The following is a 27,063-nucleotide window of genomic DNA, read 5'->3' as shown; positions in this document are numbered from 1 at the left end:
CATTAAATATTTTATATTATTAAATATTTAAGATACGAGTATTGTTATGTACACGAAGCAAATGTTTAAAGTTTTTTTAACTTTCTGTTCTTTTGCCAAAGACATAGAATATGTTGCGTGTCATAAGAAAAGGATAAGGGTGGTTAAGTCTGTGAAAGTCAAAGCTATTTTACAAAATTTATTATCAAGTGCGAGTAGTAATTTAAAAGTTTACAAGAAGATGTTAAAAATAAATAAATAATGTAATTAAAAACGTATAAATGAATGTACAAAATACATAATACCGTGATCAAAAAATAAAGTAAAATTGTTTGAAAACTGTATATTAGTCCTTCCAAATCATTTTCATCCCTTTCAAAGTAACCCCATTTCGATAAAACTAATTTATGTCAACGCCTTTTCTAGTCCTAGAAACAGTCAGAACACTTTTTTCCGGTATAGCATTTAAGACCTTCGAATCGGTTTTTATCTCCTCAATCGTATCAAAACGATGTTCTTGCATTGGCCTTTTATGTTTGCTGAATAGCCTGAAGTTGCACGGAACTGAATCAAACAATGAGTCGAATTTTTGATGGCTTTTTTATTTTTCAAAAATTAAGCGATTTTAGCTTCAATCGAAACTTGATGCGATTAGGACACAAAACATTATGGTTATGGCTGAGACAAATTTAATCCAACTTTTGCTGTTAAGAAATGTTATAGACAGTCCTAAACTATTAAATTATCTGCTTTCCTAATGCCCGGGAGTCGGACCTTCTCAAGAAAAAATCTACAGCAGAATCTTTTGTTGAGTTGGCCCGGCACATTGTCCTAAATCTCAAGGCATTTAACGGTCTGTAGCGCTTGGACAGCGACTTCAAACAAAATAATGTAGCAAGTAATATGTAATTGAGTATTCCAAATTGTATTGTTAATATATATAAATTTTAGCTGTATTTACCCATAATAGAAAATTGTGTAAGGAAAATTGTTAAAAATTATAAAACGCTGTCGTGTCTCGCAGCTGGGAGAAGAAAGATCCGTATCAAATAGCGGCACCCCTCTCCCAACTGTCTGCGTTTAGTTTAAGCGAAAAATAAATATTGTAAAAAAACGCTAGCGATACAAATTAGAATTAATAAAAAAAATGCCCGGGAGTTCTAAATCACAATAACACTTTATTTTTTTAACACATGTACATATTGTACATATTTATCTTCTTATAATAATTGAACATTGTAAAAGCACTTTTCATAAATCTTTTAGATGATTGCTACTATATTATTAACCATTTTAATTTCACATTGACATTTCGTCTTTATATATGTTAAGGTATAAACAATATACAACTAAAATTTAAAAAAAAAAACTCAGTTGCATTTAACTAGAGCTATCAATATTCCTTCTTCTTCCTTCTCCCTATAGCCATGTATATCTAAAAAATAAAACATTGAATTGACGAAAAGCGGAAACAGAAGTCAATAAAGACAAACCATCATGTGGTGATATAAATATATGAATTGTGAACAAATTGTCTATGATTGAAATTGCTGTCGCTTGCCATGTGCCTCAATGAGAGACTGCAAAATGTTGTTGCTGAGAAATATACTGGACAAAGCTTAGATACAAAACAAATAAAAAATGATGAAAAAGGATCTTAGACATCAGATGCAGATGTAATCAGAAATTGGACTCAATTTAGCGAGTTTGAACGATCAATGAGTTCGTAACAAGTCAGATAACTCGACATTCGAGCGACAATTGCGAACTGCTTCCCGACTATTTGAAATCGATAGTACAACATCGCCTTAACCTCCCGGGGACTCTTTTTTCGTAACGACCCGATGTAATTCTTGACTTTTGTCCCCACTTCCATTTCTAGTTCTCTCGCAATATTGAACGAAGTTTTATTGTTCTCTGTTAAACATTCGACAGAAATTGAGATCGAATCTAGTTATTTACTTGCAAGTTTTGCAAGGCGCGGTTCGTTGGGTTCTATTGTATGACGTCACAACTTCTGAATAACGGAATATATACTAATATCACAGTTCGTTGTGGGATCTACTCAGGTCGCTCTTATGAAACTTACGGTTTGAATTGGAATTTGTGTTAATTTGGGCTCTTATGAAGTGTTAGTAATTACTTTGAATTTGATAGTAATTATACAATTGAAAGTCAAATAAATACAGTACTTTATAAATTCATATAACTGTATGTTTATAGTATTTTATGTATATCTGTATGTATTGTGTATAACTCCTTCATGCCTCTCATCTCCATCCAAAGGTTGTCTAGTAGAGATCGCCTCGAGCGATAAGACCTCTTGTACGTTTATATAAATTGTTTCTTTCATAAAATATAAATAAATGATACGCTTAAAGATTATTTTGATATCAAAATTCAAAATGATTCAATAAAGAGTGGAGATGGCGGACTGGCAAGCTATTGAATATTTGTGTGCGTGTGGGAGAAATGGAAAGGCTATGTCCAAAAGTATATTTTCTACGGCTTAAATGGTGATGAATAAATAAATATACTCAATTATGTACGTAATTTATCAAAATCTAACAAATTGAGTGATTTAACTCATGAGATATAAATTATGTTATCAAATTTTGAACAACAGCTATCTATTTTTAGAATAAATAAAGTTACAATCATTTCAATTCTGGGATTCTAATTTAAGTAAGTAAATAAAAAGTTTAAATTTTCGTAATGTATCTAATATTATTAAAATAAATAACTACATGCATATTCATGTTGCTTTAAAACATTTTAAAATAAATCTAAGTGTACGATGGATTATAGAACTTGAGTATAGATGTATAAGGTCGACTTTGGTAATCCAATTTAACATGTACCCTATTGAGGGTAGGCAGATTCATTACGAAGTGTCCATCAAAACGTTCAGGATTTGTTTCATCCCAAGATGGCAATCAAACTTAAATAATACGAAGGACCGGGGGAAATGGTCGACAGCCATTCAAAAGAGGTTTAACTTTCACTCAGTGTTTGCTTATTTGTTTCGTCTTTATTCGTTTATATATATATCTATAAATACACTTACAAAATAACTACTATTGTGTTTAAAGGTCATAAAATCAAAATCATATTTCTCCTTATGATCTATTATAGATCACTTTTATCTAGGCATACTAAATACGTATACGAATATATACATTATTGCAAAAGAGGTAGAGATAGACAGAATAAGAGATGGGAGAGTGAAATTAGGAAAATACCGGATCCAATATGCACTGCTAAAGATATTGAATGGAAATCTTCATAGGAAGTTAGTTGAAGACAAGCTGAAACGATTTCGAAACTTTACAAATTTTCAGCAATAAAGGGTGTTTTAAATTTAATTATTTTATGTACAGGATAATTGGTAGTAGATTTAATAACAAAATAATACATTAACTATTTTAGCCTTTCACGTCTATATTCAATCACCCTGTAGATTAAAGCTATATATTATACAGCCAAGAAAATTACAGAGAAAGGTTTAAGGACGCTTACCATCGAGGCTCAGGTGCTAAAGAGTGGGGCGGCCTTCGTTGACAGTCGAACACCAGACACCCACGGGATGTATAATAGTTTCCGTGTGGTGGTAGCAATATCACGTCACACGAACTCGTGCGTGTATTGCACGGATGAGACTCAAGATGCGATCGCAAGATTCATCGATGTGGCGAATACGGCAACCGTCGCACAGATACTGGAGTACAACCTGATGATGACAATATGGAGTAGGGATAAAGAATGAAAGAAGAGAGAGAAAATAAAAATCATGTGAAAAATTAAATTGCAAATAAAGTCCCTGTCCCACCATAAATAGGGGTACGAGAGGCCCCCAATAGCGGGGGTCATTAAAAAAAAATAAAAAAAGGGATAAGGAAGTGGTCGCACAAATCCTAATTTTAAGTCATTGTTAGGGCGTATTTTTAGTTAAACATTGTGATATGCAAAATATGAGCAAAAAAAGGATTAAAAGTAGATGTAAAACATAGATCCTTATAGTATACAAAAAAAGCAACGTATTATAATAATACATATGTAGATATAAGAGTGGATTTAGAAGAGTGAAATACGTAACAATTTCAAAGTTAAATTACTTGTATTAAAATCACAGTGAATTGAAAAGAAACAGCTCAAAGCAACTTTACGAGTTCTTAAATTTGCATAGGGGAGTTTTCTTGTGAGCAAAGACTCGAGTTATTTCATATGTATTTCTTTATATACATTACAGACGGGTGTACACTTCAAAGGATTTTAGATGTAAATGAATATGTGTTTTATGTAATAAAGTATATAATGGCTTACATATAATCATACGATTGTATTTTCGTAAAAGGTTTAAAAGGTTTAGATCGACATTTACTGCAAAGTATCTCCTTAAATCTATGAGGGAATATACCATCATCACCACGCGTGGTAGGCAGGTTGACAATCGCAGTGTGGTATGCAGAGGATGCAGTTGTCCATCATCTGGAAACTTTTTTGATAGCAGTGGCAATACTGTATAATCAAAGCACAAAGTGTTAATTGTATAACATTACTAGCTGATGCCGCAAACGTTGTTTTGCAAAAAAAAAATAAAGTTTTTAATTAACAAATGTAAGATAATGGTTGATCGTAGAGGGGTGAAAATTTAGGTTTGTATGTATTTTTGTATGCTGTATCATAATAAAATAAAAACCAAAAAAATTGTCTAAATAATTAAAAATAAAATTTAGGGGTGGACCACCCTTATCACTTAGGGGTATGGAAAATAAATAGTAGCCGATTCTCAGATATACTGAAAACGCATATAAAATTTGGTTAAAATCGGTCGAGTCGTTTCGGAGGAGTTCAAGTTCGAACACCGTGACACGAGAATTTTATATATTAGATATCTCTGGAATCGCAAGTCTGTGTCCTCTACTGCCAAGCTACCACTGCTTGTTTAGTTACGATCGGTAAATTTGAAAAACAAATCATTTAAAAACGTTCTTTAACTTATTTAATTAAATTGGAGTACAGTATAGATACAAATTTAGAAAAATTTGCGATAACAATGGTTTAAAAACATAAAATAAAAATAGATACTACAGTGTGAATATATACGTGTAAAAGATATAAATGGGAGACTGTATTTGCATTTGTCTGCAAAAAACTTGAAATATGCTCGTATTACATCTATTTCTAAACAAAAATGAAGGACAAAGTACTGAAATTGATAATTCGTAAGCCAAAGTCTCTGTCATAGATTAAATAAGGAAACGAGAGAGTAACTAAAAAATAGCGACTTACCAATTCTTGTCGTAGGTCCACTTAGTAAGTATGTTAAATTGATAGCATTTAAATAAGAGTGAAGGAATTCAAGATCACATAACTTGAAGAATTACTTGTCTAAAGTGGCAGTGGGCGTGGCATATCGCTAGTGCAACCGATGGCCGTCGGGGCTGAAAGGTTCTCTAGTAGCGATCACGAGTTGGTAGACGTAATGTGGGTAGACTCCACACTAGATGGACCGACAACATAGTTAGGGCCGGGGGTTGGGGGGTTGGGGGGGTAAGGGGTAAGTCACTGTTTGCGGGCAGCGTAAGACCGGTCATCGTGGCAACCTTTGGGAAAGCTTTGCCTAAAAAAAGAAAAAAATAAAGCTAGAAAACGTACAAACTCCTTTGATTAATAAAAGCAGAGTAAGGATGTGTTTACACTTATATATACCGGTTTACTCAATAACGTATTTTTATACTCGTTTCTGTATTAATTATATTAATATGTTATGATTGTACAGGTGGTGGTAGAAGTGAAATAACTAAAAGCTAAAAAAAAATATTGCAAAGAAACAATGAAAGTTGTATTAGTGATCGTCCATCGTCTGAAAAAAATGTAGAAAAATGAATTCAGAGAGATCATATAATTATATCTAAAAATAGACTTGATGAACAAACACATGTGTTGAGTAATATATTCATTAAACTGAACATAAACTTAATTTGCAAATATATTTTAATTTTCAAATTAATCTACATCGGAGGCGAAACAAACGGAGAATTTCATATTTGTATTTTCGACCTTTCCAAAGTTTAATTATCACACGTTGCGAGAATATTTCCACGGTTGTTTTAATTGTTTTTTGGCGCGCTTATACTTCTGCTACCGATATGGTTAATCTACATACTCATGTTTATTCTGGACGGATTAAGAACGAAGATGAATTCCGAATATAGTTTATTTCGTTTTCGTTTCATCTGTTTCTTTTTTCAACGCGCTTCTAACTTCGCTGAAGCTGTTTATGCTAACACTGAAGATAGACCAATAGGAAGTGTTTTTGGTTAAAATATTATTTATTCATGTTTAACCTTTTTGTAATCAACATCTACCACAGATATAATATTAATATTATTAACTTTCGTCGAACATTCCGCTAGTTTAGTTTTGAGTGTCCGACTTAAAATAACGAAAACAGATTTTATTATTTTTGCTCCTATTTTGAGGACGTTTAGTTCTCCCCTACCATAATAAAGTAAGAACTATTTATAATAATAATATCTAATATCTTGAATTCTGTTTTCTTACCTTTCCTTTCATCCTTCGCCTTTTTCTATGGATCGTACATTTACATTTTCTTTTTGTTTGTTCATTTATGCTTGTTATGTATTGTTTTGCCTTTGTTTAATATTAATCTTATCTTGTTACCTTATTATCTATCTCTAATTTAGGTTAATTTTTAGTATATTTTTAAAATTGTCAAATTATCTCTTTCTTTTTATTATTTAATTTATTTCAATTATAAACCCTTTATAAATTTTCTCTTATCGTAAATCCTATGACCTACCTACAGAAGCCTCGGACGATTTTTCTTATCATTCACTAGTAAGGCGACGGTTTCCTCTTCGATCCTTCTTTATTACCGAAATTTTAATTTCTGTTTTAAGTAAAAATATACGATAATATCCGCTTAGTATGTCGACATCAGGGCACCCGTCAGGATCGAATCTCGACTTAGTCAGTTTGTATTTCCCACTACACTACACTAAAGTCACTACTACCACTACAGAAAGCGTTAGCACTAGGAGAAGTGGGGGAAGAAACTACAGTAACTCATTTGTCCAGTATAATCGAAGGTACGGATCACTTACATCATTACTCACGAACGGTATGTTTGACAATTCAGAGTAACAGACCACGTTGACTATGACATATGGAGGTCCAACACCTCAATCTTACTCTTGATCATGGATGGTAAAAAGAACTCCAGACCCTGAAAATAAAAAGGCGATAAAAAGATTATTTTTATGTCAACATAAAGTCTTGTTAGCCTACTTGTTAGTCAGCATAAAGTTAGTTAGTTTAACAAAAAAAATTATGTAAAACCAAGTGATATTGTAATAATCCTATATAGAAATAAAATAATAAAAATGTAAAAGAGTAATGAGGGATGTATGAAAGGCGTTACAGAGCAAAAGGGAAAGACAGAAGAATTGTGGCAAGAATTAAAAGAACGAAAGATCATACGATGTATGAAAGACGATAATGAAAATAAAAAAATATGTGAAAAAATTAAATAATGTTGAATAGTCCCTGTCCCACACAAGATAGGGGGTACGAGAGGCTCCCAATAGCGGGGGCCATAAAAATAAAGTCTTGTTAGCGAAGTATATTTTTGCAAACTACAACAGTCGTATTGTAGTTACAAGATCAATTGTCTTTTACAGTACCCCCGAGAAATTAAGTGGCAAAAGTTTCAGCCGACGGAGTCGGGAAATAAATAATGCATAGCGAAATAAAACGGCCAAGCGAATGTATTGCACGAAAATAAGCGATGCCTGGTACCGGTGTTCCAAAAACAAGGCACTGGATTGTACCTTTAAAACGCCCGTCATAATATAGCAGGCGATTTGCCATCCCCTAGGCGCCATTCGTTTTTGACGTTGCTTAGTAAACGCGGGGGGGAATATGGACAATTTTCTTGTTAACATCAATTTGCGGTGGAAATTGTATTTTCAGTTGACTTTTTCATGTTTTACATAACATTATGTTACACCTGACTATAACATAACTCCTGAAGATGCCCCGTGAAAGGGTGAAACACGTGTTGAGTAATTCGGTGGTAGCGGTTGTGTGATTCGCATTGTTTGCCGCATGCGCATTTATCAGCGGGCTGGCGGGCGGTGCATTTCATTGCACGACTACCACTGCATGTGCGGAAGTGGCTAAATATTGGTCCTTTTCTTACTTAGGATGGACTTCCGCGAGGTAACGCCTGATTCCATTAAAGTTTTACATAAAACAATATAAATGCTAGAGTTGAGTAATTTAATTTAGTAAGTAGGAAATACACACATAAATCGTGCAACTGATGGCCAAAAGGTATATGTGTAGTGACCACGTGCCGATAGACGCGGCGTGGGCAGGCCCATCACTAGGTAGACCGACGATATAGTTATGATTGCGGAAATTCGCAGGATGCGGGCAGGAACTATCATGGTGGTGATCATTGGGGAAAGCCTGTGGTTTTCAGTTGGGGCTCCATCTTCTGAAGAGAAGAAGCTAAAGTAGGAAACCTACACTGCCGTTTAAGGATAGATATGTACGGCGAATATAAAGAAAATTGCAAAAAAAAATATCTCTTTGGGTTGCTCATTGTGATTAGGCAGAAGCGCCCCCATAAGGGGTCCTTGACTTAGGTTATCACTCATCGATATACCAAGAGGGCCCGAGAGGGATAAACCTTGACTTGTATTGTTGAGGGTTAGCTGTTACTGTCTTTGACGTCGAGCATACAAAGAGGTTTGATTTTGAAGAGATATAAAAATATATATATATATTTGTAGAGATTATATATTGCTAGTGCTTTTTTTTATTGGTCCCCGCTGTTGGGCCTCTCGTTCCCCTATCTCGTGTTGGACAGGGACTTTTTTATTCTAGTAATTTATTCATATTTTTTATTATTATCATTCTTCTCTTTTATGTATCATCTTATCACTATTTTTGGTACTACTATATTCCTTTTATTTCTATATTTTAGTGTTTGTATTATTTATTATTGTTTGTATATATTACTAGTGCTTAAAAGATCGTGGATACTTCTTGTTTCATTTTCTCTAAATGTTCATTAAAATGAAACTTTTTCCACAGAATCGTTCCACCCGGACGATAATAGTAAAGATAAATGTTATAGCAAGTCGTTCCGGAACGATTTTAATTCGGCAATCGTGTACACTTGCGCCACGCTCACGGGAGCGACTACATTCGTACCATTTCGATGAGATTACAGATTCCTATCACGCGTTTTCATCTTAGCGAATCTATAAGACAATGAACGTGTTTTTGTTTTCTATTTGACGTTTAAATTCGCAAATAAAAGCCATCCTAATCCTAATTTGTCGATTATACCCAAAGTTCACAACCGTTTTGTTATACCAATAGGCCGGGGCGGCTTTAGCTCGTGTAGCGCCTGTGTGCAATGAAACCCTGGTGCCCCCTACGCCTGTCCCCCCGGGGGGGGGGGGGGCTATAACTACTAAGTAAAAAAGGACTAATATACTCGTATAGCTACTTCATCTATGCAGCAGCAGTCGTGCAATAAGTGCACCGCCCGCCAAACACCGAGTCACAAAACGATGTTTGGCACTAATCGGTGTAACATTACTCCTGAAGATACTCCTTACAGGGGTGAAACACATGTTGAGTGATTTAACGGTGGTAGTTGTATAATTCGCATTGTTTGCCGCATGCGCATTTATCAGTCGGCTGGCGGGCGATGCACTTTGTTGCACGACTGCTGCTGCATAGATGAAGTAGCTATATAATAGTCCTTTTTTTACTTAGGATGGACTTGTGCAAAGTAACACCTGAATCCAATAGATATAACTATTAATTTTGCCGTCGTAACAAGAAAGTTTTTTTTTTATATTCCAAGAAGCCATTTTATCAGTAGGTATAGCTTACAGTATGATATTACGGCCTTCCTTCTTATGACGGCAGAATAGCACTCATTGTTTTTATGCCTGTAGCACATCTCTGTTGCTAACTAAGCGACGAACCGCAATAGATTCCTAGACGATGATCTTAGCCGTCTCAGGGAATGCCCTGGCGCCCTTGGGACTCGGCGCCCGTGTGCATTGCACATTCTGCACTATAGGTTGAGCCGCCCCTGCCAATAGGTATAGTACACCCTATACAGAGCTGATATCTATTTGCGGTAGGTTTTGTCTCCATTATCTCCAACAGCAGCACTCTCTAAGAAGGTAATGGAGTTTTTAGACACTTCCAGTGCATCACTTAGAACGCAATAACGATTCAATTTCCGCCCTTACAAAGTAAATACCAATCGAAATCTCTTCTGTATATTATGTTTATATCATTTTTTATCAACATCGTTTCAGTTATGTAACGCCCACAGCTGGAGGTAACTGTGGTTTAAAAGCACGGTCAACATTTTGATTAGAAACTTGAGGTTATTTTCGCTAAGCTCCTTAATTAGTCCATATAGTCCATTTTTAGATTTTACCAAATAAGGTTTTAGGATCTATATTTCACAGACATTAGCATCCGTGCCTTTGTTTTTACATTTACGTTAAATATTTACGATTTTTATTTGTATGTTACTGTGTTTGTTCGCTTGCACCAAATTGGTTTTAATATTATAACTATTTCAGTCATAGGATTTCCACTGCTAGGCAGAATGATATCTGTATTTTTTTAAATTTAAATCTTATCTAATCTCATTTGTAGTAGTAACTGAGTAAGCTTTCTTAATCTGAGGAGAATATCCCGAAACAGAGATACATCTCTCTCTCCTTCTCTCTTACCCAAGCCGTCCATAAAGTTATCATAAGCCTAGCCTACGGTACGGCGGCAGGTTCAAGAAAGAAGAAGTTCTCATCATCCACGAGGCCCAGGGGCTAATGAGCGAGGCAATCATCGTTGACAGTCGAACAATAGACATCCTTGGAATGTATAACAGTGTCCGTGTGGTGGTAGCAATATCACGTCACACGAACTCGCGCGTGTATTTCACGGACGAGACTCAAGATGCGATCGCAAGGTTCATCTATGTGGCGAATAAGGCAACCGCCGCGCAGACACTGGCCCACAACCTGATGATGCCAATATGGAGTAGGGACGAGGAAGTGGTCGCACGAAATGTAATCTTAGTAACTGAACTTTGTTAGAACGTCACTAAAATAGATTAAGAGACGTAATTTGACGAAAACTTGGAAATTGTAAATGTAAATGTCAAAATAAAGGCATGCACATTAATGTCTGTGGAGTATAGAAAGAAATCTCTTTTATAATAAATCCTCAAAAACACAGTTGCTTTCCTAGAGCAAGTTCATTTAATATTCACTATCTAACAGGGATAACAAACTAATCTCTGTATATCTTAGTCCTTTACTTACATTGCGCGTTATCCTTCAGATAAATTAGGACAACAAAGGTCAGTTTAGCTGTTGATCCGTCTACCCAGTGGGTCCTTTTAAGATAAAAGTAACGTGTCTTCGAAACAAGACCCAAACGAATAAAGATCAAGTAGAAAAATAAAATGACGATTCTTTCGTAAATTATTCTCAATATAATCTATTTAACATTGACACGGAGGAGTTTGTTAAAGTCAGGAAGATGCTGTCCTGTTCTAACAGATTTTGTTAGAAAACCTAAAATGTGGATCTAGGTTCAGTAGTGGGCGACCTAAATTTGAAATGATGATGATGTTAAGGGTCCAGCCTCAATGCCTTATTTTTTTCCCCTGGTATAGTTATTCGCAGATATCGCCTCCAATTTATTCACATAACCTAAATATTATATACCTATATATTATGTCCATCTAGGACTTGGTATGCTATTGCTAAAGTAGCTGTCGACATGACGCCGCAGATTCACGGGGCAGTGTATCTCGGCCAGTCAGCACCTTACAGCAGGCCACCAGGCGTTATCGAAGGCTCTCTATATCCAATGACTCCAGCACCACGATCTCCTTCTCCTCTAAGCGAGCTCTTAGATGATGTGTCAATGTATTAAGGGGGTCTTTGTGTAAATACTACATATACTATAAAATTCACAATAAGAGAGAAGTTATGAATGTTATTGCGCTACTCTTATATATCTACTCTCTACTTTTATATATGCTTTTTTAATTATATCAGGCATGTAACATATGCTTAATACATGTTTTTTTTCGTTAAATATCTTGTTTAACTTAATTTATTTACTTGATATGAAATTTCATTGTCATATAAATCCATTATGTCCTCGATCTATATGATTGTACATATTTTGTATACTTACTTATATATTTAACAATGAATGTACAGTTTCATAAGGCACGTAAGTATTTAAATAAGTTATATATAAGTACTTTTTGTATTCTATCCGCTTCTTCGATGCCCTCATTGCTGAGGAACGTGATCTCCTGGATATGGAGTATTCTTTATGATGCTACTTCACCTGTTCTTGTCTTTATTATTTTAGTGTGAGTTAGTGAACTTGGTCAGATCAACTAATGGGGTTGCTACGGCTTGAAGGTTAGTTCGCGAATTTGACCGTTTTTATTCCACTCATCAGTTGTTCAAGGGTTAATTTGTGCTTTTTAATATCGTGGTCCTAAAATTATAGTACCCAGGGCTAGAAGATGCTTGAAAGCTTGGTTTTTATATTTATTTCAAGTAGAATGGACTCGTTTTGTTCCATTTATCTTCAGCTACAATTTTCAAAAACTTTTTTTTTTATTTCATGTTTCTTCAATTTCTTATTTATGACTTTTTAGCACGGGTTCACTAGAATAGGGCTAAGGTATCCCCTGGCTTTCGTAAGAGGCGACTTAAAGGACATCGTGTTCGTGGGCCTTGAAGGTTCATAGTCCACTCTTTACGAACCAGAGAAGAGCAGCAACGCGAAGTGGTCTCGTACTTCAGGATACCAGGAGAGGCACAGCTTCCTCCCAGGATCTGTCTTGATACATTACTGAAGATCAGGTGTTAGTTCCGTGTAAGATCGGGAGGCTCCTTTAAAAATACCGAAGTCGACCACCGGGGGAATTTTAGTAGATTTCACATAGTAAGTATGTTCTCAGTGATATAGTTATAAGGTAACAACTGTAACTAATTTTATATTTCTAAGCTTCTAAGTTTGTACTTTCTTACTGCCTTTTGTTACTGTCTATCTCCAATTAAGTAAATAAACTCTGTTCTTCCCCCAGATGGTAAGGTATCTTGTGTCTATCCAAAAGAATAATGGATATCTAAAAAGGGTATTTTGCTTACAATGTGTTTTTTCCCGTTTACTGAGCGCAGACAGTTTCGAGAGGAAAAGCCGCTTTTGCTACGGATTTTTCTTCTCCCAACTGCGAGTCACGACAGCGTTTTATTAATTACAATTTTTCTTATACGTATACACAGCCCAAATTGATATATATATATACAGTAATACCTCGCTTTACGCGACCCCGTTATACGCGGTTTCACTATAACGCGAATTGCAAATTTCGCGCTGAAATGCCTCGAATTACGCGAAAGAGTGCGTATAAATATAATGTAGTCATCGACTTCTCTATGGTGTCTTGACCATCTGTCAAACAATTAAAAACAGTGTTGGGTGTTATGAACGTATTTTACAAGAACGTAAACAAAACTTTACCCAAAAGACAATAGATGTATTTTTTCGTAAAAAATAAGAGTATGTATTGCATAAAGTGTTCCTAGAATTAAAGTGATTGACTATGTTTAATCATAAACCTCGTTATACGCGAATTTCAGTTAACGCGATTTTTTTTAGAACGTATACCTCGTGAAAAGCGGGGTATTACTGTATATATATATATATATATACAAGCGCTACAGACCACTAAATGCCTTTCACGTTTCTGACTCGTGACGAAAGTTTCAACCAATTTCATTTAGGTATAATAAGAGAATAGGTTTATGCAACAGTTACAAATTAAAATTTAAAATTCACAAAATACTTTTACCATATCGCAGCCAAAATTAACTCTAATATTTGCGTTCATTTTACATTTTTTAATCAAATATACAATCGGCCATGTTGGCACAGTGAAAGTTATAGCAAACATACGGGTGCATATTTCATTGCTGATTTTAACCCCGCTCCGGTACCCCTTCCACGGGCGAACGATAAATTAACACGATGAAAAACCCAGATTAACGTACCATTGACGCATTTGTTCATATTTTACATTATGATCCCCTATTGGGAGTGAAATGAATTATGTTTTTTAATTTGAATCGAGTGCAGCGTATATACATAAAATTATACAGGGTGTTCAAGTTAATATCAAACTGCAATAACAGGACAAGTAACGAAGTCTAATTTTAATTTAAAAAAAATAGGTTTTTTTTTGAATTTTTTTTGTGAGAGAGAAAAATAGAAAAGCATACATTCGTAGCCAGTCGCCATTTGACCTAGCACTTGATTTTGACTTAAACTTAATTTAAGCGAAAACTTATACATATGTTGACTCCTAAACATTTGCTATGAACAGGTTGTTTGAAGTTTAAAGTTTGGCACTTAAGATAGTGAATACCTAAAAAGCAGACATTTTGTCTCCCTGTTTATTGATTATTCTTTATGTAGATTCAAAGATTGCTCAGTTTTGTCATGAAAGGCCCAAGCGTGGGAGTGATCGTGGGGTGAGGTCTGTATACACGCCATAATTAATATAAGAACATCAAGTTTTTAGAAGACAAGTAACTAAGGTTCTGGAGTAAAGACTACCAAGCGAAGTTTTGCATGCCCTCTCATAATATAAACAGATGGGAGATGGCCGGACTTTAAGAATCTATTCTATCTATATATCTATTGGATATCTGTTAGGAGGCCGATGTCCAATAGTGGACCTTCTACCACCGAAGTGACGTTGAATAAACCCAATGTATTATTAATAATAAACCATAATGGTTAACTTATAATTGGTGGAACGTTGTTTAAATAATGTACCTATTTATTTATGTCATCGCTTTGTACGTCATATATCGTGGACACGCGTCGTATCCAGGGAATGCAGCGGCCATTTATCAAGCAAACGAAGTGTAAAACCGCTTCGCGACCGCCCGTACCCCGGAACACTGTACAACGCGCCCGGGACGCAGCTCAATTTGTCCGGATTAAGAATTTACGACGCATCGGATACAACCGGACCGAACCGGCTCGGACCGGATCAAACCGGTTATAAAAAATAATATGTAGATCCAAATTGACTCGAAAGACGGTTATTTGTTGTTCGAAAAAAAAATGGATATTTACAATTATAGAAAAGGTTCTCATGGTTTGCGGGGGTCGGATAAACATGCCCAACTCTGTTCAGTATTTTATTTGCGAAATTGATATTACAATTTCGCTGTGAATGCTGTATGAATACAATATAATTTGGCTGAAATGTTTCTTTATGTTTGCATATATACGTGGCTAATTTTTTTTGGATATCATATAAGCATTTCTGTAATATCGTCAACCGGTCCTAGTAGCTAATAAATACATTTAAAAAAATTTTAAGTTAAACGTTTTTTTGATACCCATATCGTGGTGGTTGTGGAAAAATATATACATAGTCCGCCATATTGGAACGGCGTCCATCTTGAATTTTAAATTTTGACATAATCATCGTGTTTTACTAGTGTAGCCCTTTCATTTGATGCCCATATTGAGGGGGTTAAGGAAAAATATGTTATCCGCCATTTTGTATCGGCGGCCTTCTTAGATTTATGATATTATTGATTTTATTATATTGTATTGTCATCTAAATCTGACAACGGGAAGGTGCTTAAATTTCAATTTCTAACTTTGACCCAAATAAACAAATTCCGTACGGGTCGAACTAAGTAAAACCGTTTAATTATGTGGGAGGACTATGTCCAGCACTGGACCCCCTGTGACTGAGTGAAGCCTTTTGGATTTAACTGCACCAAATTTACTACAAATTATACCCGACCGTTTTAAGTGACCTGCACTGTCATTTATGGGTCAGCTGATACATGCACCCAGCAAGACATAGGTCTAGAACTATTCGTATTCAGACATTCCGTGATCTACACTATAGCGTGGTCAATCTAGTGGAAGACTTATCCACGCAACGTCTACTTGCATGTGGTCACCACTTGAGGCCACAGTTGGTTTCACCACAGCCAGACACTTTGTGTATTTATAACATGCCAAATAAACTCTACCAACCTGTATATCTATATGAATAATAACATGAAATTATGATTTTTTTTATGAACGCGTCCTTAACTTCCTTTGTGAGTGGAATTTCGTAAATTCTTAAGTCTTTAGCTGACTTCTGCTTGGCTAAAGGAATATATAATACAACGAATTGTCTTAAATACGCACTTGTTCAAAAGTGATAGAAACATGATGATTGTTTATAAATATTAAAGTTTCAAAACGATGAATTTATCAATCATTTGTCAACATAAATGTTTAAAGAATTTACACATATTTCTAATTATCCTGTATGAAGAGATCATCTCTGTAATATGTCATATTTTTTTCAAATTGGAATGCGAAAGACTGTTCTTCTGGAACTATTAAATCTGTAGGATTCGAATTTTAAAAACGCTTTTTATTAATAAATCATTTTATTATAAATATACCTCAAAACATTGATGTTAGAATGTTCCATAACCGATCACCCTTTATATAGATAAATTTGTCCACCCTCAAGCAATATACCGTCTAATAAGTGTAAGTGGCAATTATATTGATCCACTGAGTCTTCAATATTCAATATTGTATCATTTTCTTAGTTCAACTTTATACGCAACTGTGGCAACACCCCATTTATTAGAACTTCCGTAACATCTCATGAATAAGGCATTCCGGTACGCGCTCTCATCAGTTGGAGAATGCTCTGATAAGATATTGTCTCCTAGCGTGGACGGAACGGTCGTGAATGGATTATGTATTCCATTAGTAATGGGAGAAGCAATCGATTCACTGGTCATTACGCCTGTTTATATCACATTAGTATCATTTGTATATTTCTTGTCCACTTATATGTTACTTCATTATCTTATTACGTCAGTTGGTGAGATTTTTTTTTTTACTTACACAACTGTGTTTGCACGATTTCTATACGTTTTGCTCAAAGATGTACTGGTTTATCTAATATATAAAATTCTCGTGTCACGGTATTCGAACTTGAACTCCTCTGAAACGGCTTGACTGATTTTTACCAAATTTTATATGCGTATTCAGTAGGTATGAGAATCGGCTACTATCTATTTTCCATACTCCTAAGTGATAAGGGTGGTCCACCCCTAATTTTTTTTTAAACAAATTTTTTGGTTTTTATTTTATTATGATACAACACACGAGAATACATACAACCATAAATTTTCATCCCTCTACGATCAACCCTTATTTTTTATTTGTAAATTAAAATATCAATTTTTTTTCCAAAACAACGTTTGCGGGATCAGCTAGTTTTGTTATATTTTCATAATGTAACTACTGAAGTGAATCTTACTACTATATTCACTTCTTACAATCCTGTTTATTAGAGTATTATAGTTTTAATTCCTTTTTCGAAACTAAAGTACATGTACGCAGTTACTATGTTCTTATGTAAGTTACGTTATATATTCTTATGTAAGTTTAACATATTTTTTCAGCCGAAAGATACGCATTGCTAAGCATAGTCGTCTCCCAAAGAGGTCGTGGTCGCCACTCTAGAAACTTTCGGCTACCATTGTGTAATTGTGTGATAATTTGTGACAACGGCATTTATTTTTCGAATATTAAATGGTGTTAAAATTAACTCAACAAAAATACGTACTCAAGGTCATAAAAACCAGAGATACGTTTAAATTACGTTTTAAAATAATTTGTAATTTAAAAAAAAAAAAAAAACTTTTTAAAAGTATATTCATGTTTATATACTTTTTATGGGCTACATAAAACAGATCATGTCAACGTTCAAAATGCCAGCGAATGATACAGTTTACGATGTTTGTATTATGTATATGTTTACTATGTTTGCCTTGTATATTTTATTATTATATCGTTTTTATTACATAGCAGCATCTTTCCACTAAACTGTTGAAAACGGATTTTTCAGTTTTTCCGTCACGTAGATAGGAAAAGCGTTAACAAGTTTGAAAAACTTTTTAAAAAATATCAACGACGCCAGGTAGTCTACGTCTTTAAAATATCGCTCAGCAAGTTCCGAAAAAAGTAGTGTGTATATATATATATATATATATATATATATTTATATAGTAGTATAAGGTAAAGTAGATATTAAAAACGTAAGATTTTCCACAATAGAGTGTAAAACAGACAAGATCGAAGTAAAAATAAAGATAGGTGTACATAAACACTTAAAAAGAATACACTAAAATATACTTAGATAATGTAAAGGAATGAGAGCAGAGCCAAGAAAATGTCAGAGAAGAAAATATAATATGAAGGAATCGAATAAGTAAATAATGTAAATAAAATTAATCTGAAAAATTATTTGCTCTATTTCAAAAAGTCTACCACTCAAGGGTAGAGATAAGAAGATATGAGAAAAAAAGAATAAAAAAACGTAATTACTATTTTGAACTAAACTTAGCAGATGCATTTGAATTTTTAATTGTTATAACGTATTACAACACGTACTAATATTTATAATTATACCATTTTAATGTTTTAGCTTTTAGTGTGATTTTATAAATAAATAAATAGTGTGATTTTATATACACACCGAATACACGGGTGACGTAACATAGTACGAGATATTTTTTTCTCTCTTATAGGCGAAACATTTGACCTCTGTCTCGCCTGATGTTAAGCGATGTCGAGGTCCACGATGCTACAGGCTTACATAGAAACCTATTTACTCTTATCTTGAAGACCCCTAAGTTATAATTGTCTGGAAATAATGACGCCGGTAGATTACTCTCCTTGACTGTTCTCACTATAAAAGTATAATCAAAACTTTCCGAAATGGGAGAAACAGAAAAATAGTTTCAATGTCCTAAGATATATCACTAAGTGATCACTGAAAAGCATGGGAGACGTTTTAGAGCAAATTTTCTCTTGAAATGATCATCATCATATCATCTTTTAACCCTTAATAGCGTAGAGTTTCAATTTTGATACCAATCTTTTAAATCGAATGTTCACGTTACTATTAGTTTTTTTATAGGTTGGCTGTACGTTTTTTACTGCTGTATAATATTCTTTCCAACGAAATTTAAAAAAATATATTTTTCTTTTCATCTAGACCCTCAAACATACACAGTATTATTAAAAAAATCACTTTCGTAAATCAGGCTATTAAGGGTTAAAAGTCCATTGGAAGGCATTTGCCTCCCTCATCCTCCCTCGATGTCCTATATTGTCCGTTTTCTCTAGCGGGGGACCTGTCTACTTCGCACTTGAAGGGATATTCTGTCCAAAATAAGTACATTTTCGATATCTTTTAAGTAAAAGTATTAAAAATATCTCACAGAAAGCCCTAGAGTTTGCTACCGCTTTGTTCGCGTCATGTTTACCTACAGAAAGCATAAATAATGAAGATACCAAACGCTCGTCGTTTGAATATTCATAAGGCTTCGTTGGAGTTATTATAATTAATTTCAGTTCGTAAAACACATTTTGTAATTGCGTATTTGCACTGCATAGTAGAAGCTAATTTTACGATTAAACTCGTGTAAATTTGGTTTAGAAAAACAAAAGAACCGTTCAATGTAGAGAACTCAGAAAAATAAATAGATTTCAAAGACTCATCTAGTAAAATCATTATAGTTTCCAGTAAAGAGAACGAAGGCGCAATCTTCAACACCAACATTTCAGCCGTATGACGTCCACTGCTGGGAATAAATCTCTATATTCTATAAGACTGGTTGAAAGCGGCTTGTTAAAGACACTAGATATCATCAGATGTATCTACACTGTGATCCACCGGTCCAAAGTTACACTTCCTACTCCTATATGAAAACATAGCAGATATAGCAAAGTGGTTAAATAGCCTGAATGCAATTGTAGGTCGTGACTTCAATTTTCGAAAATCGAACACTTTGTCTGAATTCGTTAACTTATTTGTAACTAGCTGTGCCCCTCGACTATATCCACGTGGAATTTGCAAAAAAATATTTAGTTTATTGTGAGAAGTACATGTATATCACAATTATGTCGCCCATAACCCGAAACTTCGTTCGTTTGAAATTTTCATTTCAATTGAAATCAGCATGAACTGTCACGGCTATATATGAAATTCATTGGAATGACAGTGGCGCCATCTGTCGAAAATTGGTCGTACTAACTTAGAAACATTCGTGAGCTCATGCAAAACAACTGTGCGAAAGATCATTACATGATCAAATGCATACTTTAAAATTCTATGAAGGACATACAGACAAACATTAATTTTATATACATACGAGTAGATAATTTTTATTAAGCTGACATTGTGTGATGCTATCTTAATTCCTTCATAAATGCTAGAAGCAGGCTCCTTTCATCCGGTCTCGTTGAAAATCTATAGAACACTAATTTTTCCAGCATTAGACGTTCTGTGACTGGAATTATGATGACAATGATCTTGTACCAGACAACAAAGAGTAGTGCACAGGTTTGCATTGCATTGCAATTAAATGTTTAATAAAGTCTATATATCTTTCTAAAATTAAATTAAGTACATGGTTATAACACACCTTGAGTTGAATTACCTTCTGAAAGGCAAGATCACAGATTTATTCCTGAAAATCAACCCAGAATGCAATGACATCGGTCACATAACTGACGGCTTCCAAGTTTAAATCCGCGTTCGAATAATTCGAATTAAATTAAAAAGTATTGTGGTCTTAGCGGCCAGCAATATGACGCTAAAAGTGTATGGGATCATAATTTCTTGACGTTATAAGTGTTTTGTCGCATCTGTTCGCAAAAGAAAACGAAACAGTGACTAAGCTGAGAGTATTTCGGTCGCGTTGAGTCCCGGTCGCCGGATGTGTCGTCGTTCTGTCGCCCGGCACGACTAATCACACCAGGCACGTATGATTTTATTGCTTCAGCTTCCTTATATCTGATAATATCGATTTTTAATTTACTAATGCTTTTAGCTCATTTCTTCATACCTGCCTGGGTCTATTATTCCTGATAGATTGAACTCTGGAGCCTTGAGTAAAGTGAACAGGTTTCCTTTGAACGCGCGTGTACCACCTTTATCTTCACCTACACTTTCCATCAGGTGAGATGGAAGACAAACGCCTATTCCATTATATATAAAAAAAAGCTTTGGAATAGAAGTCCTGGTAGAGTCAGTGATCTTATTTGACTTCCAGTTACAACGTGAGAATCTTATCATTACTTCCAACATCATTAAGTTGATTTTAAATAAGGTTAATTAACCATGGAGTATCGATAACGATATTTCAGCGTCATTGGGTACGAAATGTCAGAACGCTAAAACCATACACCTATTATCATCTTGCTCGAAGATACCCCCAGGAACCTTGGCTCAGACATTAACATTATTTCAAAGAGATGACTTTATTTACCCTGTTTAATTTGTCCGTCTGTTGCTGTCAGTTTTAACCAGCCACTTAATTGCTTGTTCAAAATATCCAATAAAATTTGTCAGTAATGTTAATTTTTTAACATTGACGGGTGGTGCTTATTCACTATATGGGATAACTGAACATTGAAGAAAGTTAGTAGTTTAGATTTCTTATTACACCATGATGACAGCTGGAGCCATAAGGTTTCGAAGTGGAGACTACAGATCAGATAAGAGTAGCTTTGACTGTCCATCAAGAATGTGAAAAGAAAATAGAAACATTAAATATAAGATTGAGTAAGAAACAATAATACTAAAATAAAAGACAATAATTAAAGCAAATGAAGCAATATTTGTAAAGATTCTGAATGAAAAAAAAGAGCATACAAGACAACATAAAGAAAGAAAGAGGATATAGTAAAAGAACTTCGAAGAATGACAGAAGAAAACGCTAATAGAAACATTACTAAAAAATTATTTGAAAATAAAGTTCCTGTCATAGAATTCAGGAAAGACGACTTTCTCTCTTCACTCTTCGCTATCATCGGTCTGCCTGCCAAGCGTGGTGATTATATATCCTCCCATAAATATCTTTGAGGAAGTGTTATGATTTGCAGTAGGCGTCTATGACTAAAAGAAGGAAAGAAGAGAAGACGTTTCCATTCGTTTTAAATTCTCAAGATTTCTGAACAACAGAAAAACTTTGTTACGTAACAGATAAATAACTAATATACTTGTAGAGAACATCGTCAAAAAATATTGTAAAATGAATCTCATAGACATGTATGGGGGTACCCATGCCTTGCAGTGGGCTGCTATGTGCTGAAACAACAAGAACAGATACTGAGCGAAAAAAATATAACATTTATACTTAGTTAAAAGAATATCTTGCTTTGATAAATAAATATGAATGACTCTTAGGTATAAAGAGAAACAAATTTAAAGTATGAATTAAAAAAAAAATATTCCAAGAAACGTAATTGGTGCTTGCTTTGGCATAATCGTCGGCGTTACAAAGAAGTTATAAAAATAAACAGAAGCCCAAAGTCGCGTCACGTGTTCAGAACGAGACGCGAAGTCATTAGGGAGTGTCGTTTGTCTCTTACCTGCATTGCGGAGTAGACATATGTCTTTCTCTTTTCAATTCGTCAACACACCGATGCCTAAAAACATTATTAAGACGTATATTTAATTATCAATAATTATCGTTAATAAGATTATAAGTAGTTATCTGAGTGGTTTAAATAATCCAGGTTTTCTATGTATAAAAATTATCTTGTCCTAGTTTCATATGTTTAAGAGAATTCCGTACTAGGAAAAAGGAATATTCTTCTCAAATTTCAAGTCAATACGCCTTATGACTCCTGAGATATCGTTATGAGTCCGTATTCAGACTGAAATCTTTTATTATGCACGTTCAAAGTAAATGATAGAGTCTAGAATCAACTCTACCGGGAACCCTAGAGTCGTTAAACGCTTTTTAAATGCGTTGAATACTAGACCTTTTTCGATGTCGTCATTTTAGCCCATAGACGCCCCCTGTGAGGCCTCTCTCACAGATATGGATGTTACCAAAGCGGCTTTTGGACCGCAGTTTGATGTTATTGTACACAGAGAAAGCTGCTTCCAATCATCTGGAACCTTGATTGTAAATAGTGGCAATCCTGGTAATTGAACCCGCGACCCACTAGACCTTTTTACAGTAATTAAAGTCCAAGGCTTCATTCTACAATTCAAGGGACATCAAGCAACTCAATCTCTTGGCCAGTTGAACATATTTATACTCTGAAATGTGTAGTATGTCTATAACCTAAACTCTCTTTTAATTCATGTCTCTTTTCTTTTTCACTCTGTGTTTGGCATTAATCGGTGTGGCATGACTCCTGGGGATGCCCCGTGGAGGGGTGAAACACGTGTTGAGTACTTTGGTGGTGGCGGTTGTGTGATTCGCGTTGTCTGCCACATACGTATTTATCAGCGGGCTAGCAGGCGGTGCATTTTATTGCACGACTACCACTGCATGTGCGGAAGTGGCTAAATATTGGTCCTTTTCTTACTCTCTTCTCTATCTAAAGGTAGAGATCGTCTCCGGCGACATAACCACCCATTGTAACACCTCTACATAAATCGATTAATTTATATCTAATACCTATTTTTTATATTTCCATTTCTGATGTACTTTTATTATTATTTCGGTGTACAATAAAATTCAAATAAATAGATTCCATAGGTAGTAATTTTTAGTTTATTGAGTTGGTAGAACATTGAATGTGTTTTATTTAGTATAAACAATTAATCGGTAAATGTATTTGACTTTATTATAAGACGCATAACCTCGCTAGGTGCCACTAAATGAACGAACACTCTCGCACCATCGTCCAAATCCGAAACATCTGCGCGCTTTGGTTCTTAAGCGGCAATAAATTCAGTTTTTATCTTCGCCACTTTAATTTTACAACGACCCTTAAATTTATTGGTCTTTTTGCGAATTTGTTTATTGCCTTCGATTGGTATTGGAGATAATAAATTATCTGACACTATCTACATTGTTATCGGGCAGTTCTATCTTTGTCTTCTTTTCTAATTTGATGATGCAGCAGTCGTGGCATGGGAGTTTCTTCTTATTTTCAACCGATGGACGCCTACTGTAAGGCATAGCTCTCCCCAAACATCGCCATGATGAGCAGTCTTGCTCGCATCTAATGATTTTCCGCAACCTTAACAATGTCGTTTGTCCAACTAGTGGGGCTATGCCCACGCCTCGTCTACTGATTTATGGTCACCACATTTCAACCCCTACAGCCATCTTCTTAGAGCTACGACTGTGATCTTGATTCTTCTGCGGATGAAAACTCCCAGTATAGACCTCTTCATTGCCCTCTGGGTGACCTTGTGCATTCTTATAATGCCCGTTGTAAATAATTAGGTAAGTATAGTAAAATTTTTTTTTAGTCTTTACTATAACGTTTTGTTCGTTTGAAGTGGGAATGACAGACACTCGTGAAATCAATGTTCATTGGTGTCGAAAGGCTCTTGTGTGCCGAAGACGAGTTTATGGACACAGCATGGGTAGGTTGCCCACTAGATGGATCGACACAGTTGAAGTCGTGGGAAGTCTGGGTGCAAACAAGACAGATCATCGTGGCGGACTTTGGGTGAAGCCTATGTCCTGAAGTGGCTGAAAAGAAGAAGAATAAGGTTAGGTTAGGTTAGGTTAGTATTTAACCAAAGATATAACTTGATTTCTTAGATTTTGCAGTCTCTTATAATATGTTTAACTACAGGTATTCTTTCGTCCCCAGTTGAAATATTTTTGAAAATCCCACGCTTTGAAATAATTGCAATTGTTTTTTAATAGTCTAACGATAATGATAAATACCTATTTTAACAATAATTGCGAATACATGTTTTATTATGTACATACGTATATGATGCTGTCTGGCTTAAAACTGGCCAGTTTATATGCAAAAAAAAATCGATAATGGAATCCTAAATATCTTTAGATTTAGCTGTGATAGTGTTTCCGAGCTATTTAGTATTTTAGATCAAATTATTGAGTCACTTGGAAAATTAATTCATTGGTGTAATAGAATCAGGCGTTACCTTGCGAAAGTCCATCCTAACTAAGAAAGGAATTAATATATAGCTACTTCCGCTATGCAGCAGTAGTCGCGCAATGAAGTGCACCGCCCGCCAGCCCGCTGATAAATGCGCGTGCGGCAAACAATGCGAAACACAACTACCACCGTTAATCTACTCTACACGTGTTCCACCCCTTTACGGGGCATCTTCAGGAGATGTTGGACTGAACGACACGGTAGCAACGGAAGTAGCTATTAGTTCCTTTCTTAGTTAATTCAATGCATCATGAATAAAGGGTGATCGGTTATAAATGAAAAATAATGACAGTAACATTATATGGTTCTCTCGGTACAAAAATATTTCATGCATATCATACGGGATGATTGAAAATAGGTTAAATAAATTTAAATGTATTGCTGATCAGTTGTCTATTTATGTATAGAACATACTACTTAAAAATTAGTGGTTTCAGAAGTAATAAGTAACGTAATAATAATATAGTAAGAAAATGCATTGTAAAAACCTATATTTCTACTTATTAAAATTAATAATTGTTTACTATCTCTTTTTATAAATTAATGTGACATGTTTCTAAGTCATCTTTTTATAAAGAATGATTCGAAATTGGTGTAAAAGGTTTAAAGTTTTTTTTTTTTCTGAAAAGTATACTGTACATTTATCTATATAAATATATATATATATATTATTTATTTACGGTTCCCGTTATCGTGGCCTCTCGTTCTCCTATTTTATATATGTGACAGGGCCGTTTTATATTTTTTTTAATATTTTTCACTTTATATTCTTTTTTATTTCCATACTCTTTACTCAGTCTTCACATGATCTACCATTCTTCTACTTATATTCTACAATTTCTATCTTTCTTTAACTTTTACTAACAACCGTTCATTCAACGCCTCACTTCCTGCGCCTGGTTCCTTAATATCACATGTTTTGTTTAACACATTATTTAACTTTATCTTGTATTCTATTTTACATTTTATAATTTTATTATAATCCTGTATATTACCGATTTACACCGAAATCGGGTAATGACTTTCGCATGATTTCTGTATTAAATATTAATGTATTTGCATGATGGTTAATGGGTTAATAGTCCACCATTCCGGACGCCCCCAGAGGGTATCCGGAATTTCCCAACAGGCAAGGCCTCCCCCTTACGTAAAGTTACCACCCTCTCTGATGCGTTCGCTCGCGTGGAAAACCTTTTCATACTCGCGAACACAAAAGATCAACCGTTTGAAGTTATATTGACAAATTGTATTATACATTTTGTTACGTTTCAATTCGCAACCGTCAACGTATTAACATTCAAAGACAAAAACAAATTTGTTTTGATGTACGGAACCTTCTATGTTTATTCTATCGAACTCCTGTCGATAGATAACTCAATGTAAAATGACATTGCTATCGTATATATTGGACTTATCCTGGAAATGCTGTCATATCTTCGGTGTATCTCAAACATGGTTTACGTCTGGAAACTGACATGATTTATGCTCCCGAATGTTTCAATGTTATCCTATTCCTGTCACAAGTCCCTGGAGGGTTTTCATATGCATTTCGGTTATATTTTACAAGAATAAATTTCTAAATTTGACAATATCCTATTTATAGATAAGATCTCTTATATTCCCAGACATTATATCTTCTAATATATAAAATTCTCGTGTCACGCTGTGTTTGAGCTCCTCCGAAACGGCTCGACCGATTTACCTGAATCTTAGTTTTTATTTTAACAAAAATTTTTGTTTTTATTTTTTTATAATACAGCATACAAAAATACATACAACCCTTAATTTACATCCCTCTACGATTAACCCCTATTTTTTTTTGTTTTTTAATGTTTCCTAGAAATAGCATATATGACAAAACAACGTTTGCGGGATCAGCTAGTAAACTATATAAGAAAGAAGATTTTGACGCATGGAATTAAATGTTGTTGATGCTCACTCAGGAAGCTAATTATTGTCGTGCACTCTTTATAA

This window comes from Battus philenor, unplaced genomic scaffold (assembly GCF_028537555.1).
Source record: "Battus philenor isolate CCGP_79_NKW_IND1 unplaced genomic scaffold, ilBatPhil1.0.hap1 SCAF_7, whole genome shotgun sequence".
Classification (NCBI taxonomy): domain Eukaryota; kingdom Metazoa; phylum Arthropoda; class Insecta; order Lepidoptera; family Papilionidae; genus Battus; species Battus philenor.
This window is presented reverse-complemented; position numbering follows the sequence as displayed.